General features: G+C 38.5%; 1 protein-coding gene across 7 annotated transcripts in view; it reads right to left on the bottom strand.

The window, feature by feature from the left end:
- Rad51b (RAD51 paralog B) overlaps positions 1–20,855 on the bottom strand; it is an 828,064-nt gene that overhangs the window by 229,113 nt on the left and 578,096 nt on the right. The window lies entirely within an intron of this gene.

Here is a 20,855-nt window from a genome sequence, read left to right as displayed (position 1 = left end):
GGTCATTTGGTTATTTAAAATATTGGAATCATTAACCTATTATCACACATCATATGGTTCTACAGAGCCTCTCAGAATTGGAGGATTCTTTTATTATAATATTTCTACTGAAGGAAGACGAATATCATATTTCTGCTTTACAAATAAAAATAATATCATCAAAAGCAGTGACATTTTGGCACAGAACCACTAATGTAATCAGGGAAGCAAGGAAGAAGGAAGAAATAATTTCAAATACCAAAAAGATTACACATAATATTTCATTCTCTCAATTTAACAAACATTTACTGACTGTCAATTATGACAAGTGGTGGAATAATGGGGTGAAAGGATCATAGGTTTTAGTCATGGGGTTTGAATCTAGCTGTTCCACTGATCAGCTAGGTGTCTGTGTACCACCTTCAGTTTCTTCCCATAAGCTCTTTCTCTTCTTCCTTTTAGTAGGTAACTGCTGAAGCTCTCACATTTCTCCCCCTCTTTTACAACTAAGTGTGGTCATATGTTAGCTTTGATTAACAGAATGTGAGTATAAATGACAGGTAGAACTTCCAGAGTATGCTTTCATAAGAGAATTGCATGTCATTCATCTTCCCTTTTCCCCTTCCCAAGGGCAAGAGCCAGTTCCAACCACATGGATGCAGGCAACAAACATCCTGGTTATGATGAAACACAGAAGAAGAAAGCTGGATAAACTCAGAGAGGATCAGTGCTTCCTAACCAGGTCCCTGACTCCTGAGGACACTCATCTTGACCACTGCATTTCAGACGTCTTTGTTACTATAGTATAGTCTGAACTGTAACCAATACATGATTTTGGACAACCTAAACTTTCTGAATCTTAGTTTCTTCACTTGTAAAATGGGGATTAAAACACATGCTTAAATAGGAGTATAGTGAGAATTAAATTAAGTGTGTGAAATGCTCATTACCATATCAAATATGTGGTAAGTGTGTAATATACTTTTTACGTTTCCCGTAACTCTTACTTAGCAAAACACAATTTACTTTACTTTTATCTGATGGAAGTTTGTCCTTGCGCTTGCGCAGCAGGCAGCGAAACCACTGAGCTAAATCTCCAGCCTGACAGAAGTTTTTAAAAGTGACCTTAAGTTCTCTGATAAACTTGCTCATCATTCTCAGAATTAATGAGTAGAAGGTAGAGGTGGGTGCTACACTTTCATGTAAAAATATCTCATCTGAAAATTAAGGTGGATCATTTTCTGAGATAGTTTGGAGAAGTTCATGTGAAATTTAAGGATGCCTCTTAGTAGAGCAATGGCATGGCAAAAGAAAGGACAGAGTTTCTCAAATTTTAATGCAGGTACGAATCACCTATGGGTCCTGCTGACATGCAGATTCTGACCCAGTAGATTTTGGATGGGGCCTGAAAGTCTACATTTCTAATGAGCTCCTAAGAGATCCTCATGCTGGGATCCACAGATCACATTTTGAGTAGCCTGACCAAATAGTCTAAGATAGAAAAGCAAGAGATGGGAGGACTGGAGCTGGTAAGAAGGCTTTTGCAATAATTCAGTGATAAGGTGGTAAGGGCCTGAACCACAACTTGTCAGAAAGAATGGGAAAAAGAGAATGTATTAGAGATATATAAATCCTTTAGATCAAATAGCAATACAGGAAACCAAACATACTCCAAATCACAGACCGTTATTGTCTATACATAGCAATCAGACACAAAACCAAAAGGATATAAACAGCAGTCAATGAAGTATCATAGTATATTCTTGAAAATTACCTTACCATTTTTATTTTATAGGCTGTAGAAGTTGAGACCCAGAAAAGAAAAGTGTGATAGTCCAGTGCTTGCTGAAATGAAACAATGGCCTCTGAGCCCAAGCCTTCCAACTTTGAGGTATTACCTGTCATTTAATGCCACCTGGGGAACAAGGCCCAAGGCCCAGCCATGGGGCTCTCAAACCTGGAGGGACCTCCCTGCAGCCAAGCAAAAGGTTTGGATAAGTCACCCACTAATGCTGTGTTTCTCTCTCTCTCGAGCAGTATTTTACATGAGTCATCCAAAGAATGATTTGTGTGCAGTTAAAATGAGGACGTGATAAACTGTGTCAGATGAATGCCATTTCCTTTTTTGGGAAAGAGCTTCTAGATTGATAGATCAGAGGGTTATCACCAACATGAAATATCTGATTTTACCAAAAATGTGACAAACTCTCTTGATAGCCTTCTGGATAAAATGAAAATAAGCTGTGATGAATTCTTACATCATTATGTGGATTTGTAAGTGACCATAAGATCAGAGCAATCTGTGAGGAGCAGCAACCTCTGGTGGAATACACAGGGGTCAGCTTTTGTCTTGTCATGTTCAACATTTTTACTAACTGGATGAGAATATATCCAACCACATCCATACAACAAACATGGAATCCGGTAGGAAATAGACAAAATCAAAATAGACAAAATAGAATCAACAAAAATTGCTGCTCTAATAAAGCTTACATTCCAAAGGAGAAAAAAGATAATAAACAAAATAAATAAACATCGTATTTAGATAATTATATATGCTATCATATAACTAAACTAATTGGTGAGATGCAAAATTGATAGGAAGGCAACATAAGAAATGTAGAGAAAGACTTAATATATTATATCAAATAACCATAACAGCAAAACAAATCCCAACTTGGTTAAGATATTAGGACAATTCTACATATCTGTTGGGATGCAATTTCAATGAAATAGATGTAGGGCCTTGTCCTTGAGAATAGAGGACAACTATTGATTATAGAGTATAGGAGGTGAGATTTAGCATTCAGAAAATGGATTAGGACTGTGGTTCACTATAGTTCAAAATGAGCCAGTTGTGAAATGTGATTCTCAGAAATCTAGTGTGGTCTCAGGTCCTATCAGTGAAAGCACAGTATCTGGAGCACAGGAGGTGCTGCTCCTCTTGACTGTTCTCCTCTTGACTTAGTGAAACATAACTATTGCAGTGTGTTTCAATTGGCATCCAAAATCTAAAAGAGAAACTGACAAACAGGAAAACAAGCAAAGGAGAATCAACAAGGCAACAAGGCGTTCTGATATGTAAAGCAATCCACGACTGCAAACACTGCAATGCAAAGATAATGGAAGGGGACTGCAGCGAAAGTACACATTGCATTTAATATGAGTTTCCTGACCTAGAAATTCTGTAGTGTTGGATACTAGTTAGAGGATGTATAAATTATCCTTTCAGCCCAATAGATTTGATGGGGGGAAAGGGATGCTTATTATGTACCTTTGTGAATACACAGAGATTCCTTTCCTTTTTAGATCTGAATTAATACCTTAGGCCCTGTGCTTTCTGCCATTCAAACCACACACTATCCTATTCTAAAGCACCCCTTCCCACCCTACTCCAGCAGGTCATTAATAATGGCCATTCTGTTTCTGATGTTCAACCATGCTGTAAATTTGGGGTGTTCTAATTTGTGTGACTTGGGGTGCTGTCAAGTGTCACTCCATCTTCTCCCATATGCAATGCCCTATGGGGAGGTTTCAGGGCCTAACAAAACTCGAGGTCCTTATGAAGAATTTTGATCACACTCAGTCCTGTATACAGTGTGTGGAGTTGGCTTTGGAACTCACTGAAGGTTCACAGAAACATATAATTGAGAAAGAGTGAATGTAGACACATGTGGGTTAGACAGTCTGGAGCTCCAAGCAGTAGGTGTATGTTGTGACCACCTCCTTCAAATAGATACATTATTTTTTCTTGAATGTTTCCTTTTTTGTTTTTTGGGGTTTTTTTTTGTATCAGGGATCGAACTCGGGACCTTGCGCTTGCAAGGCAGATGGCCGAACCACTGAGCTAAATCCCTGGCCCCTTGAATGTTTCCTTTCTATCAGACCAGCTCAACCTTAACCTTACTCTAATGAATATATTTTCTCCTTTCTTCACCTATTCTTTCAATTTTTAAATTCTTTTTAAATTTTGTTTTAAATTCGCTTGAGGAACGTTTAAGGTAGACCTGATACATAGTAGGTTCCTGGTCCCAAATCCCATACTTATCTGGAAGGAATTTCTATTGTTTATACTGTCCGCTCATCCATGCACTCACTCAGTCCACAAATATCTACTAGGCTCTTTCCCTTGCACTAGGCTCTTCCAGGCACAGGCAACATAGGAGGCAAAACAGTAAAGCCTCTGTTCCCATGAAGGTGACACTTGATGACAGAAGAAAGCCCAGAGAAACCTTTGGTTTTTGTCTACTTTGACATTCTACTATATGTCCTTCATTCCTGGGCATTCAAATCCATGCATCAACTAAAGTTTATTGAGTACCTACTCTGTGATAGGCAGGTTCGATTTACCCTATGTAAATTTGCACTTGTGAAATGATGGCCATCTGTACCTTAGTTTTTTCCTCAGTTGCATCTTCTGAATTCTTTATGAGATCAAGATTGTAGGCATCTTCTTTGATCTCAGCCCCTTCCCTTCCACAAGGCTCTGTCAGTATTTTGCAGTTGTGACTCAGGATTGTTTCTCACTGTTCATTTTCTCCCTGTGCTGTCTGTATGAAGGTGTCTTGCAATTTACAGGTGAAAGCACAGAGTCTTAGGTACTCTAAATAAAAGGTGGAAGTCCCTGTGTACCTTCTCCTCCTCCTCATCCTCTCAAGTCTCTCCCGTAAAGTATTAATTTTGCTCTCAGCAAATAAGCTGTCAGCTAATTCTCTCTAGCCCGAAAGGGACAGCTGGTTTAAACCTTCCAGTATTATCCTTATCAGGTATCTGTATTTTAGGGAGAAGAATGGGTCTATAATGGTGGGAAGTGCAAGAGGAACAGGGGACTGGGTGGAGGAGCATTCCAGGGTTATACAGCAATAATGATGAGGAGAACAACAACAAACACACATTAATCTTCATAAGAACCTTTTGAAGTAGTTAGCTTATGAATGCTAAAGCTGGATTCCAGCTCAGGCTACCTGGTTCTCTAGTTCTTACAATCATCATGATGGCAGCCTCCAGTTTTGCACATCCAGATCAATCCAGTAAATGAGGCAGAATATTTAACAGCAAGTAAGGGCAACCCCTCACTGCCACTGCAGTATGGATATTGCATGAATCAAGGCAAAGAAGGGACCTGGGCAGGGAACCCATATGGTTGCCTCTGTTGCTCATGGTTTCCATGTTGGCAATCTTCCTGAAAGGAACAGTCCTGAATGTTCAAATCTTACCTACTCTTCACACCTCATACAAATGCCAATTTAGCCATCTCTTCCAGAAGTTTAAGCCAATTTCTCAAGCCTAGTGTCAATTTTCTAATCCCATCATGTTTTATCTGTACGTCTCTAATAACGATATTGCTTTCATCACTGTTTTACGGTTAATGTTACCCAGATTCACTGTCTTCTATTTGAAGGCAGACATCATGGAATCATTGCTGCTGCTCCTGGTTCCATAACCCCCAGTTTAGTGCCATATATATATATATATATATATATATATATATATCAGAAACTCATCTATGAAATGCAAAAATGAGTGAATAAATACACAAATTGGTGATCCACAAAAGTGCTACAGACTCATATCTACTTTGAGGACTTAATTGTGATGTCTCTTCCCCTAAATTAGGGGATTCATAAGATGCCATAGAAAAGAGCAGGCTGCCCAGTCAATCTCTGCCAAGATTTTCGGCTTGGGCAGAGCCCAAAGTCAAGTCTTTGGTTCCAGCTTGCTATAGCATCACATGTTTTTCCTGGCCTGTCTCAGGGAGTGGAAAAGGAGCCACAGAACAGAAAGTGCTGGGCATAGGAACGCTAACATTTCTCCAAAATGGTAACACCTTCTAGGGATAGTGCCTGTGTCCTCTTTTTAAAGTATAAGTGGGGCCTCATCTGGCTCAACCCAATCCAACCCTTCTCCTAGTACACACTATTCTGGAGGCTGCTTCTGTAGAGCTCTGGTCCTGGCAGATTATGTGAGTTCCTGCAGTGGAGCCCAACCTTAGGAAACAGTGAGTTTTCCTTCTGCAGCCTGGGAAAGCAGACATAAATAGGCAGCCATGTGCCAAGGGCAAGTTGGCACTGAATCTGATTCTTCCACTTTCTCTTCCCCAATTGATGTGGCAGGAAGGCTTCCTTTAACACTGGTGATGAATCCTTCCTCTCTTCTGTTTCCTTCCCATTCCCACCCACTGTCTCAAAGATCACATGGCTTGAGGGTGAAGGGAGGAGTGTAATGAGCTGCCAGAGGAAAAGCCCTGTAGGGCTAGGTGGTTGGACTGGCTTTCTTTCTATCCTGCTTTCTGCTATAAGGTGACAATGTAATATGTTCAGCTGTAACACCACGGTGAGAAAAAACTCAAAGAAATAGCTTAGAAATATGATCTTGTGTCCATCTACAACTTCTTGTCTGGCTAGTTCTTCAATCTTGTCTCAATCTCCCCAGATCTGCAAGATTGGTTTTTAATGAATTTAGTTCTGATGTCCTTGTTGAATGTGTATGATAGTTTCATCTACATGCAAAGGGTTGGCTGAGAAGTGAGAATGAGGCCCACTAACTCTGAAATGTCCTTCAACAGGGACCCTATTATCTCACTTTAACTGGAGTCCTTGGCTAATAAAACCCATTGCTAAATTAAACAAACCTTTCCTCTAGCTATGCCAAGTGTCTGCAACAAAACTCCTTCATGCTAGGGTTTTTCCTTCTTGTCCAAGACTTAGAAAAAGGTTGTTTTCTCAGCTGCTTGCAAACCCAGGAAAAGAGCCAGGGAGGCAAACAAGTCAGTTTGTCTTGCATCAGATAATTCAACAGGCTTTTGATAACCTCAAGTCTTCTGTCCTTTCTCTAGGTTGAACTGAACTCTCCACACCAAGGGACAGAAGGGCCGGAAATGCTCCAGACAGGAAGATCTGTGACTGGAAGGAGGCCATGAGATCAGGAGGGCTTGCAGTGTACCCAGTGATCCTCATAGGAATTCCCTAATCATTGTGTTAAGAGAGCTGGAGGGAAAAGTGGCAGAGGTCCAGCTCCCAGCACTTATCTAGATCTGATGCTGATTAGAATCTGCTTCATCCCTTGGAAAATCACTCTCTGTGGAACACGGATGCCTCAACACCACAGCTCCACAGGCTTGGGAGAGAGCAAGGAATGACTTTAATGACATCTAAACTGCCTTCCTCAAATAGTGCTGGAAAATGGAGGGTGAAAAAATGAAATGTATTTGAGCAGGCATGAATTTATTAATTTACTTATATATGGCCAACTTTATTTTTCCTACAGCAATTAGGGTCAGAGAGTAAGCTGGTCTGAATCCCTAATGGAATATAATTCTAGACTGTTTGAAGAATCTTCTAGAAAGTTTGTATCTGAGGCTGGAAGAGCTTATTCCTTCATAGACTATCATTATGTTCTTTCATAACACTTCGTGACTGTTTTCAAAATGTTTATCTATTACGTATCAAGTTCCAAAAGTATATAGAGCTATTGCCTATAAAAGAGCTTGATTCTTAAATAATTTATCGATTTTTTTCAGATCAGAAGGATATTAATTTAGTAAATTATAGGAGAGTAATATGTAGTTCCAGGTCAGAGAGATATTTGCAGTTAATTGTTTTTCCCCCAACTTTTTATTGTAAAAATTTCAAACATACAACAAGGTTGAGAAAATTTTATAATGAATACCAGTGAACCTATCAACTAGTTCTACAAGTAACATTTTTTATATTTGTTTCTTCATGTATCTATTCATCCATCTATCCATCTTTCTTTTGTTCTTGTGCATTTCAAAGTAAATTGCAAACATTAGTATATTTCCCTCTAAATATTTAGCATGAGCATAACTAACTATAAACAACATTTGTTCATGTGCTTTAAAATGTTGGATTTTTTTTTTTTTTTAGTGAATGTTACATGTGGTTTCAGTGAATTAGTGATTCTTCTCAAATTACACTAGAATCAGAGAGAATTTAGGGACTATGCATATATGGCAGCGTGCAAACTTAACTCAAAAATATGAGCCATTGATTCTTTCAATATTAATACCACTTTAATGAGGTATAATTTATATGAAGTAAACTTATTTTTAATATAGACATTAAAGCTATTAATTTCCCTTTAAACACCACTTTAACTATACCACACAAGTTTTGGTACATTATATTTAATTTAATTTTCTCAAAGTATTTTCTAATTTCCTTTGTGATTTATTCTTAAACCTACTGCTTATTGAACAGTGTGTATTTTAAAATTTGTACATATATTAGAATTCTCCAAATGTTCATCTCTTATTATTAATTTCATTCCAATGTGATTAGAGAAATTTGTATGATTTCAATTCTTTAAAATTTATTGAGGCTCATTTTATAGTCTAATGTATAGTTTGTGCTAGAAATATTCCATGTATATTTGACAAGAATATGTATATGCTGTTGTTGGATGTAGTGTTCTATAGAAGCCTATTAAGTCATAGTGTTGTTCAACTCTTCTAATTCTTTGTTGAATTTCTGCCTAGTTGTTCTATCCATTATTGAAAGTGTGGTGTTTAAATTTCTGTTACTAATAGTATCTATTCCTCTGGTTTTGCTAGTTTTTGGTTCATGTATTTTTTGGGGGAGGGGCTCAGTTATTACACACAAACATATTTATAATAGTTAAATATTCCTAATAGAGTGAATTTTTCATCATTATAAAATGTCTTTTTTCCCCCAGCAACAATTTTTGTTTTAAAGTCTATCTTGTGTGATATTTATATAGCCATTCTAGCTCTCATTTGTTTATTGTTTATATGGTATATATTTTAGCATCTTTTTACTTTCTACTTATTAGTGTCTTTGACTCTAAACTATGTCTCCTGTGGACAGTATACAGTTGAATTATGGTTTCTTTTTAACTATTGTGCCAATCTCTGCCTTTTGAACAGAGTGTTTAATTCATTTACATTTAATGTAATTACTGATAATATAGGTTATATGGCTGCCATTTTGCTATTTGTTTTCTGTTTGTCTGCTATCTTGTTGTTTTTCTTCTATTTTTCTATTACTGCCTTCTTTATTTTTTTTTAGAATATGATTTTAATTCTTTCTTTGTTTCAGTTTTGCTATAATTTTAGTTATTGTTTTAGTGGTTGCTCTTAGGAGTGAATATTAACATTTCAACTTAGTTTGGATTAATATCACCTTAATTTGGTCAATCTAACCTCTTCAATTCTTACTTTTCTCATCTCTAAAATGAATAATGATGACTTCATATAGGCTAGTTGTGAGGATTAATAAGATGAAAGAAATTAATGAAAATGTGGCATTCTATAAAAACCTAAAAAATGTTGGTTTTTTTCACTATGGTAGGGGAATCTTTTTTTTTTTTTTTTTTCTTTTTTTTGGTACCAGAGATTGAACTTGGTACCTTGCACTTTCGAGGCAGGCGGTGGAACCACTGAGCTAAATCTCCGGCCCTGGTAGGGGAATCTTATAGGAATAAAAGTGTAAAAAATTAATAAACTTTATTTTTAAGTTTTTAAAATAAAAAGTTAACATAAGTATCACTAACTTCAATTTACAAATAAGTATGAATTGGTTTTATTGTCATCTGAATTTGGAAAGTTCACTTCAGCTGCAATTAAAGCAATCAAATACTATAACAGACTATTTCAAGTGATAGAGACCCATTCCCTTCCTTTATCTTACATCAAAGGTGTGATATGGTCTAAAAAGAGCACAGGAGCTCTTTCCAGCTGTAAATGCTGAGCTCTCTGGACACTGGGTTTGGCAGGCCTGACTTCTAGCACTGTCCATAGACCCATAGGAAGCAGAATTGGATCATCTCGTCCAGGCTTGCTAGAAAATGCAGCCAAAGCAAGACAGATTTGGCCTTTAAGAGTCACGGAAGGAAGGCTGTGGTTGTGTCATTATTATGGTAAAAAGATGCCAGGAACTCAGAGGGTGTGTCTTGAGTTCTCAGGCACACATTCCTCTTACATCATGGTCAGGCCACACGGGATTTTCTTTAGTCTCACAGGAACTAATTCAAGGAAGGCAACATGTTTCTATGTAAAGAGGTTGAAGTCTGGGCTTGACACATCCAAAAGCAGCTGGTCAAGTGGGACTGGTTTGTGTAATATACAACATCCCTGTCCCTGTTCTGATGGGTGGAGGAACTAGTGTGAGAAACCAACATGCTCTTTCTTCAGAGCATGGCCAAATTAGTTCTCCTGATTACCACACCATTTTTACTATTTCTCTAAAGTCCTTCTCCAATGAAGAAAGGGGAAAGGACAAGAAGAAACACAAGACAGGATTTCAGATGAGCTGAAAAGTATAACAGAAGGTGTAGTATCCTTCTCATCCTTTAGAGCTCAAATTCAATATAGTTTGAACTAGTCTTTGTAGCTTGTTCCGTATGATGGAGAAGAGCTGAAACTTCATGCGATAACTCCAGTGTTGTCACAGCATAACTGGAAATGTGTTAACTTAGGGTTTTGTATTTTTAATGTATTTAATGTGAATGTGTCCAAGTATTACACTATATATAAACACAAAAAGATTCATTTATAAAGTATTGTTGGAAAATTAAGGTATCTTTAACCTACAGAAATAGGCATGTAGACTGAAATAATTCAAGAAATGGGGAGCTATATGAGAGAAATTTTAGAAAGAACTTGGTTAGAAGAGCTTGATAGCAACCAGGTTGAATATATAAAGAATTTAAAAACTATCTTAGCCCGGCCGGGGATTTAGCTCAGTGGTTCCACCGCCTGCCCTGCAAGCACAAGGACCTGAGTTTGATCTCTGGTGCCAAACCCCCCCCCCCAAAACAATACTATCTTAGCCCTCTGGGAACCAACCAGATTTCCATTTGAAGACCTACTTCAAATATCATAACTCCTGGCAAACTGTGGATAATAATAGTGATAAGAGCTAACATTTATTAATGAAGATCTTACTGTGTGCCAAACATTATTTCAAGGCCTATAATCCTCATATTAACCCTATTAGATAAATACCCCCGTTTTACCGATGAGGAAACTGGCAGAGGTCAACAAGTCTCCTGATGAATACAGGGGAGTGACTGGCTGCCCATGTCTCTAACTTTGATCTATAGAAGGCTGAGAATCAATGGGCCCACTGGAAGGTACTCATGAGATATAATTTTAAGGGTGCCAGAAGGTCCCTAGTCAATATCTCCTCTCTCCCACTGACTTGTCAGAAATTCTCATATGTTTAGACTAAATCTGTGTCTTCATGCAGTCTATCTGTTCAGTACACACATTTACTACCAGCCAGAGGTTATTCTCTAGAATGTGTCAGTAGCTTATTTTACCTGGAACACGGGGGGAATTCAGATGAATATCAACCATCAAAGGAATCATAAATTGTCCAATATCTGATGTTCCCTGGGCTGGAAAGTCTGGACAGGACCTTTTGTGGGGTGTAGCAAAGGCTGGCACTGAGCCCCCAAAGAAGGGTGTTAGAATCTTCCTATTTTGTCATCACGTTAGGAATAGCCCTGTTTAGAAATCCTAGGAGCTTTTGCTGCATCATAATCTCACAGCCTTTTTTGTTACTATTGACTTGACTATACCACAGGATTCTGCCAGGCCTAATGATTGCTTTGACTTCTCTTTACCCTCCCCATGGTATGACTATGACTTTATGTTTTTCTGCTTATATATATATAACATGTATTCACTATAAACAAGTCAAGCGATAGAAAGAAATGCATATTCACTATAAACAAATCATGAAATAGAATTATGAGGAATAAAGCAAATCAGCCCCTTCTCTGTGACTCCGAGTGAAGGAAAATTTTTATGTTGGAAACTATAGAATGGAATGTGGGCCCTGTCTCCCCAGGACCCTTCAGAGGTTGGACAGAAGGCAAGTCCAGAGCTGGTCTTAAAAAGGCCTAAACTCTTTTGGAGCTTTTGTAATAGCAGCTTTAGTCTGTCACTTCTCTTCTCCAATCTGGGTCCGATGGCTCACAGCAACCTTGGGCTTGGCCTAATTAGGAGGCGCAACAATGTGGAAAGTCTCCTCTTTGTTTTCCAAGGGTAGCCATCTTAAATAACAACTCCCAAATTTTCCCTTCCTCCCCAAGGAGTTAATCATGTTTTAGAAGTAAACTAGAGCTCTGCCTAATTACTATGGGACAGAGCTTTTATCTCCAAGACAAGAGCTCACGTGAGCTTTCTTCAGTGCTCAGGCAGAGTTCTAATAGCAAGGAGGAAGGATGAATTAGATAACTACCCCAAAGACATCGTGGATTCCTACCCATGGGCAGGCAGAGTCATCCCAGGGGAGCCAGTCAGCATCTAGGAGGAATGAGAGACCAAAGAGGAAGAAAGGCAAAAGAAGAGATAATGGAAACAAAACCCCAAAACAAAATCCATGTTCAGCAATAAAAGAGCCCAGAAAGCTCACCCTTCAGGTGCAGTTGTGGAACCTAGGTCTTTCATGGATCATATGATAAGAGGGTGTGAGCTTGGGGATAGTTTGGGGGATAGGCCATATGGTACCTCATTGTTCTGAGCTTGAATTTATTTGGTGACCTGGGTCAGGTTTTGTAAGCATCTCCTTCTTTAATTTTTATTTATTTATTTATTTATTTATTTGAAGTGCTGGTGTTCAAATTCAGAGCCTCTTACATAGTAGGCAATTGCTCTACTGCTGAGTTATATCCCCAGCCTCATTTTTCCCTTTAAGATCTGATCATAAGCGAGAGGCTCAATTAAGGTGGGCTCAACTAAAATATATTTAAAACAATAACTATATTTAAAGATCCATTCAGTCCAGAACAGTACAGAATGCCATTTACGGAGTCTTTGTAAAATGTCTGCTATGCTCTTTTGAGTCCCAGGTAGAAAAGCTGCTGGACCAGGTTAATAATGAAGCAAGGCAGAGCTACAGTATTCATTAGCTATGGGGGCAGAGGTACTAGGGACTGAACTTGGGGCTTTTATACTGAGCTACATCTCTAGTCCCATTTTATTTTTATTTTTATTTTTTTATATTGACACAGGGTCTTGCTAAGTTACCAAGTTGCCCAGGCTGGGCTTGAATTTGGGATACTCCTGCTTGAGGTTCTCAGAGTGCTGGGATTAGAGGAATGTGCCACCACACCCAGCAGAATTAGTTTTTGGTTTTCTTTTTTCTTTTTTTGAGACAGAGACTCGCGAAGTAGCTTAGACTGGCCTCAAAGTGACTATGTAGTCCGGGCTGGACTCGAATGCATGGTGATCTTCCTGCCTCAGCCTCCCGAGTGCTGGGACTACAAGCATCCACTACCATGCCCAGCCAGAATTAGTCGTTTTTGAAGTAAAACTACATTTGTGTTTCCCTTGTTTGCATGAAAATTTTGTTGTTGTTGTTTTTAATAATTAAAATACTTGGGCCTGTGGATATAGCTCAGTGGCACAGCGCTTGCCTGAGGCCCAGAGTTCGATTCCTGGTACCAAAAAAAAAAAAAAATTAAAATACTTCAAGTTTCCTAATATAGTTTAAGGAACTAAAATCTCATTCATTTTAATGTTATCTTCTTGACAATATTTCTCGATTTCCATACCATGGAACACTATGTTGCTATGAAAAGGAATTAGTACCTATATGTACACGGACAGATAATCTGTGATGTATAGGTTATTTTATAGGCAGGTTATATGACATGTACATTTTGATATATGTAGAGAAAAAGTCTAGAAGATTATATACTCCTAGAAGATTTTCCTTCCTACTCTGTATTAACCTACATTTCTTGATTTCCCTCCACAACTAGCATGAATTACTTTTTGTTTTCCATTTCAGAATAAACAAACAAAAACATCCTCTTCCTTATACAGGTAGGGAAAGTCAAGTTAAGGAGAGTGTTCATGCTCTGCCATATTTGGTCAGCAGTCACGCCATGATGTACAATTTGTTGTCGCTAGAGCATTTCTGTTGAACAGGCACAGCTTCTAGCTGAGTGCCATGGAAAGCTCTTGTGCCAGAATGAAAATACAAGACCTAAAAAGGGCAGGCACACTTTGCAATTATATAAAACCATATTTACAAGAAGTATAAGCAATAATTACTAAGAACTGAATGACTTATTTTATGTTATATTCATTCAACAAATGTTTACTGAGTCTCTCTTATGTCCCAGGTCCTGAGCTACACGTTAGGGGAAACAAAAATGAATTTAATGAGGTCCCTGCCCATAAGGAACTGAAAGGCCCAGTTTTGAGGTAACCCAGAAGGCTTCGGGAATCCAGATGACACGTGCTTTAAAAAACACTTGCTTCATAGGTCCTTGTTTAGGGTGAGCAGCAGTCCAGGGCTTTAGTGGCTTAAATGCCTGTGTTCCTTAGCTTTCTAAAATATAAATAATTTAAAGAGCAAAAGAAAAGATAGACAATAGGAAATAGGGAGATAGATCTTTGGTAAATGAGAAGGGGATATTGAGATGTAGGGTCGTGTCACAGAAAAGAGGGGAAGGGGAATAAACAGAATTAATATACCTTATATAACATGTAACCTACTTCCCACAATGAATGTAATAATATGTACTACAAACAGGTACTAATAAAATTTAAAATATATGTGTGTGTTTTAAAAGAGACGTGTCCTGGCAAAGTAGATGGATCATATATCTAAATAATCTTAAGAAAGTGAGCTTCCTTTCCTTTTGCAGACAAGCAAGGCCCCCGTTTACAAGGAGTGATCAACATATATGGTGAATGTTTAAATTTTAAAAATTTATTACAGTAAAAGACACATTGGTATTAATCCCTCCTAAAATATTTCCCCTTTCTTCAACACACTTAGCCCATCATTCTTGCCACTTTCTGAAACAGTTTTGGAAGTCTTTTTTTGTGTCTTTATAAGGTGTGAAAAAACCAATATGATGAATCCTGCTGCTCAGTATCTACCATCCAACAGAAAGGCAGGATCTTAAAAACATTTTCATGTACTGTGCCTGCCTCGCAAGCCCCAGGTCCTGAGTTTGATCCCCAGTACCCAAAACAAAAAAAAAACAAACCATTTTCATATGTCCTCGTCTACTTTATTCATTGGATCTGACACTGTGCAACTTCTGGCTCTTCCTCAAAGTGAAACTGACCATGAAAGAAAGGTAAATGTTTTGAATCAATTCAGGACACTGAAGCAACCATGACCGTGAACTTAAAACCCTCACAAAAGGAGAGTTCCAGAACTTCAGAAAGTGGGAAAAACATGGGATAGTTGTGTTTGAAGTCAGGGAGAGTGTTTTGAAGGGGATGAAGGGGAATATGTCTTTTGTGGTAATAATTTTTTAAAGGTTTTAATGTTCACTGTATATTTCAGTCACACCTTGTAGAAACCAAAAGTCCTCAGTAATGGATTACCACATTTATAACTTCTTGAAAGCCATCCCTTGTATCTACTTTTCTTACCCGCCAGCATGTCCTCCATATGGTCTGACTGGGTGCACTGGTCTTGTCTCTTATCTCTCTCCCCCTTGATTATTCCTAAATACAACGTTGCTGAGTAAACACATCAGAATACCTTGGACTCTTCACTCCATTATGAGTGAATTCTGTTACAGTCCAGCTCAAAACTTAAGCTATGCTTCATTCTCTCTCTGCCTCAGGCAAGACCAGCTGTTCCCTTGCACATTGTGAGGAGGTGTTGCTCCACAGCAATTTCCAGCTCTTCCTCAGCTTGACCATCCCAGGTCAGCTGTTCCTATTTTTTTTTTTTTTTTGGTACTGGGGATCGAACTTGGGTCCTTGTGCTTGCGCAGCAGGCGGCAGACCCACTGAGCTAAATCCCCAGCCCTAGCTGTTCCTATTGTATAAACAATGATATACTACCATGCCATTTGGCAAAGAGTGGCTGCCCCAAAGCCCTCCAAATGCCCCATGGCTGCACCAGCCCCAGGACTGTCTGACATGATCCAGCAATGAAGGGGTTGCTGCCTGCTGCACTGTGTGTGGGATGGCACTGGAACCAACACCCCTTCCCCCAGTGACTGGCATCTGTCCTACCTGGTCCCTTTCTATGCAGTCATTGCAAGTTTTTATTATCCTCCTGCCCATTACACTACATTATGATCAGTGATTCTGAGACTTACTGATCTGGCTGGATTTTGAAAATTATGTTTTGTTCATCTTTGCTTTTTCCAGAATCTAGCAGATTCTACACAGGTGTTTAGTGAGTATAAGCTGGCTGTTTGACCACATTTGCAAAATGATTACTAATTTCATGTTACTTATTTGATGTCACTTTTGAACTGCAAAGAATATTTTATATCCCATCATTAATGATTAAGCAGACTAACCCAGAAATGACTGTAGTTTTGTAGTGGAACCAATGACATCAAGGACTTTCATCAAGTTTAACATGTGGCAAAGACACCTAGGATACAGCAGCTAACAGAAACCACCAAATGATCTTTTAATTGGTCTTAAGTCAATATTTTAAACTTACTCTTCTTTATCTGAACCTTCTCAAAGAAATGTATAAGCCAACAAAGCTGTAAATGTAAGTTTGATGTTTCTATCTCTCTGTGGTGGAGGTGAATAAGGAAAAGGCCAAAAGGCAACTAGGGAGAGGAAGAGAAAATATATAAGGAGAAAGAAAAGAAAACAAATGAAAGAATCTAGAAAAAGGTAGACTTTGTCTCTACCTAATGGGAGGATAAGATCATCAATTTAATGATAATGGATCTCATTATTAGAATATTTTGGCTTTACATCTGAATGCAACTATGAGCATCTAATGTGTGTCTTATTTAGCATTATTTTTTTCTGTTTCAAGTAACAGAGATGCAATTGAGACTAAGCAACAAAGGGAACTATTGGCTCAGATAACTAAAATGTTCAGGGGTGACTGACCTCAGGCACAGTTGGATCCAGGGCCTCAGATGATGACCTCCCTCATTCCTGAAAAATTCTCCCTGTAGTTTTTGGTTTTCTTTTATACTGGGATGACTTCACTGTCATTCTCAAGTAGGTTTCCTTTGTATGGTGGCAAAGATGGCCATTTGGAAGCTCCATGCTTACATTCTACCAATTTAACAATCCCGATTATCTAACTAAATCTTGGGTTTACTTTAATCAGCTTTTCTTGGGTTAACCAGTTACTACAAACCAATCTTTGAAAAAAGGGAATGTGATCTTTCCTGGTCATAAATGGAGCCAACGAGTACAATCAGTCTCACCTAGACAGCACAGATTGAAAATAGAATAAGGCTATTTCCTTTCAGGAAAATACTAGTGCAGGTATTAAAAGAAGGAATAAAGGTCAAGGGCAAACAAAAACACCAGATATCTACTATACTGTTTAAGAAGCATGGCAATCTAGTAGCTAGACGTTGTTTTAGAATCTTGAGTTTGACTCCCCTTCCTACCATTTATCAGTTGTTTTAGCTTTAGGACTCTTCTTAACCTCTCTGGGCCTATTTTCTTATCTGTAAATTCAGGGTAATAATATACATTTCACAATGTTATTGTAAAAACCCACCTCATAGTATATTATAAAGATGATGCTCACATAGCTCCCACATGGGCCTGGAACAAAAATGGGAGTTTTTAACATTACTACCGGTATTCCTTAGGGCCAGGACAGCTGTGGAAAGTTCAAAGGCTATATTGGACATAAGTAAGAAAGAAGTTGCATAACATAACTCAGATGCCAAACCATGGCATACAGCCTCACTTTTTAGCCCCTCTAGAGTCTCTGGGCTTGGTTGTAACATCTGAACAGAACAATTGCCTCATTCTATAAACCCTTCTCAGTCTAACATCTCATTTGTTTCTACTCTGTTGTATAAGTTTGGTAGAATGTATGATCCCACTTCCTCATTAAGACAATTACTTTCTGTATACTTGTTTATGATTTTGAAAGTTCTATTTTCAGGTTTCCCATTATAAGAATGATGACATAACTTGAAAAAGGCCAAGGCCCATTTATAATTTAGGGTGGGTCATCAATTAAGACTGTTAATTTCAATTATTTTATTATCTATGGCCCCAATGTTATAGAGTGAAGGAAATAGGGGGATTCAGGACAGTCGCTTTTAATATATATTTGCAGAATTAGCCCCAAGTTGGGGAAAAATAAGAACAACTAACCACTCTTTGTGACTAAATTCTTCATGTATAAAATGGAGGAAACTGTACTTACTTTACAAAAATGTGATGATTAAATGATCATGTGTATCTCTTTAGTACCCTGCAAATGTGTAAGTACTTGATAAATATTAGCTGCTATTGTTGTTGTTGTTAAGCACTACTACATTGGAAACCAATAATTTAGTAATATTACTGATCCTTTCTAAGTAAGAGTTCTTTGCTTCCGAAACAAGGAAAGTTTAAGGGATCTGGCCAATCTTACAGATGTAAAGCTGTGTGACAGTGGGAAGAGATTTCAGCAGTCTCACCTCCTAACTTGTCCTTTTTGTAAGCCTTGTGGGCTGGCTCTTCATGCCTGGCACAGTATGACTGTGGAAAACATCCTATAGGTTCAGTTTGCTCTTGGCTTTGGGCTCTATAATGAGGGTCTCTGCCTACCTCTGGACTTCATAAACTGAACCATGAGAAAAGAAATTAGCCAAAGTTCAATTGCATATCCAAGAAAGCCACAGAGCCAGAGAGTTCCCTGAGGACCCACACAGCCGCTTTGTCTACTGCCAACCCATGGCCTTAATGTACGGATACGCCTGTCAGCCAAGAGCCAAAGCCACAAAGTTCCACCAGTCCATTTAGCCTTGGCATTTCGATGTACTAAGGAATCTGTTATTTGGGTTGTTGCTCTTTGTTAAGGGTAAAAGCAGAAATACTCCCCCATCATCAGAAGACTGGTTTACTAAAATCACCACCACTCCCTCCACCCCTACTCCAGCCCCTACTGTGAGAACAACCTTATTGCCTTGTGTGACAAAATGGAACAAATGCCAGTTTTTCCCACTGATGATTCTTGATTTCTTTGTGGTCATTCTTTCCCAGAGGCTGACTTGGATGGGCCAGTCTCTGCAGCCCATCATAGGAGTGGCCCTGTGGCCAGTGTCATCAATCTGAGTCTCTCTTGATTCCTGTCACTCTAAAACAAAACACTCTTTATGGTTCAGTTTCTATTCCAATAGCTTTTCAAATCTGCTCTAATATCTTTTACCTCAAAACATACAACCAAAAAGGCTCAGAATTCTTTCTATCTGTGGGATTTGCTTGTTTCTTCAAATGGTGCCCCTAAATCCAGTGACTACAACTTTTCTCCCTGGAAGTCAAAATGTTTTGAGTTCTAAAAAACACTTCAGATTGGAAAGACAGATAGAGGACTTCCCACAAGGCAATTCTGAAGTTACAAATAGTAGCTTCTCATCTTTGGAGAAGTTTATTTCACTTAAGTCAAACATGCATGTTAGGCATCTGTAGTGTGCCACACACTGTGTTGGAACTTTTAGCCAGGCAGCTAGTGTGACAGGAAAGCAGCCAGCAGGTAACTGCACTGGAAGCCAGGGGCAAGGGGAGAGCCCACTTTTTCATGGTGGTTGACAAGAACAGAAAGAAATAGTCATCAAGGCCAGGCCATGGGGACCAAGGTTGAAAAGTTCTAGGTACTACTACACACTACAAAATCTTTCTAGAAATGTATAAATTATGAATAAAAACCAAACTGTGAGTGAAGAAATGGTATCTGGTACTATTTCTTATCCAAGAATTCTGCTGAATATTCAAAATTTATCTTTCACTAAGAGCTTTTATTCTTAGAAGTACAAAGTTTTTAAAAATTTTAATGTTTTAAAAATAAATTTATGTCTTTTGACAAAAAAATGTTGTCCTCAAGAAGTGACTCATCTAAGACTGGGCAAAGGTCGGCAGACTGAACTTGGAGAGTGGCCAAGTTGAAGGCAGAGCTCAGAATTCCCATCTTCTGCATTACCATCAGACCACCCTGCCGTCTAATAAAACCAATGTCATGTCTTGGTTTTGCGCACTTGAAAACGGAAAGAAATGTGACAGGTCAAAATCTCAGATTCCCTGCCTTTGTGATTACTTGCAAATCCACACAAGGCTCACATATCACTCTCTTCTCACTCTGTCGGCCTCTGAATTTGTTTGGTTGTCTTGTGAGTGATGAAAACTTAAAAGCTATGTTGATATGTCCAGCATGTAGAAAACCACTCCCAGGTTCTCTCAGCTCTGAAAGGGCCATGGGCTCATGTACACATTCTTACACACCCAGACTTATTTGTCTCCTTGTGCACACATTCAACAGCATTAGATACTCATTTAAAAAATAGTATATTGTGTGCTGACTTGATGGGAATCCATGGGCTAAGTTCTCAGACACTGGCCAAGAAGAGTTGGGATCCAACCCATCTTCAAACCACAGGAAAAATACTTTCAACCACAGAGCTGGCTGCAAAATATTCTTTTTGTAGGAAACAAAATGTTTCCAGCCCTGAGATTTTTTTTTTCTGGTCTTTTCACTGTTATTGAGTAGGAAAGGCAAATGCTTTAAGCAAGAGGCCAAGTAAACATCTAAGGAAACCAAAACTGGCCTCCTTTACTGGAGAGTGGAAGACACCATGAACGAGCAGCCCAGTGGACCAGCTCCAGGCCTTTGGAGGCTTTGAGGGAGCAGCAACCCACCAATTCTTTATGTTTATGGTCTCAGTTTAATCCTCCTTCACTGCAGTTCCACTTATTGACTAAGTAGACTTGGACGAGTTGCTTTATTTTTCTTAATTCTGTGTCAAATACAAATAATAAATATAAATATCATAGATTAATAAGGGACAAATGAAACATGTAAAAGTTACATAATGCTCAGCACGTTGTAGGTATTTAAAATATAGGATTTATTAAGGTAGGTTGAATAACTGTTATAGGGCACTAGAGAACTATTTTCATGGACTATTAGAACCCAAAGATTCCC

The sequence above is a fragment of the Heterocephalus glaber genome, unplaced genomic scaffold, assembly GCF_053883595.1.
Source record: "Heterocephalus glaber isolate CG9 unplaced genomic scaffold, H.glaber_assembly_v1.0 deba00001608, whole genome shotgun sequence".
Taxonomy (NCBI): domain Eukaryota; kingdom Metazoa; phylum Chordata; class Mammalia; order Rodentia; family Bathyergidae; genus Heterocephalus; species Heterocephalus glaber.
The sequence above is the reverse complement of the archived record's forward strand: the minus strand, read 5'-3'. Positions and strand labels throughout refer to the sequence as shown.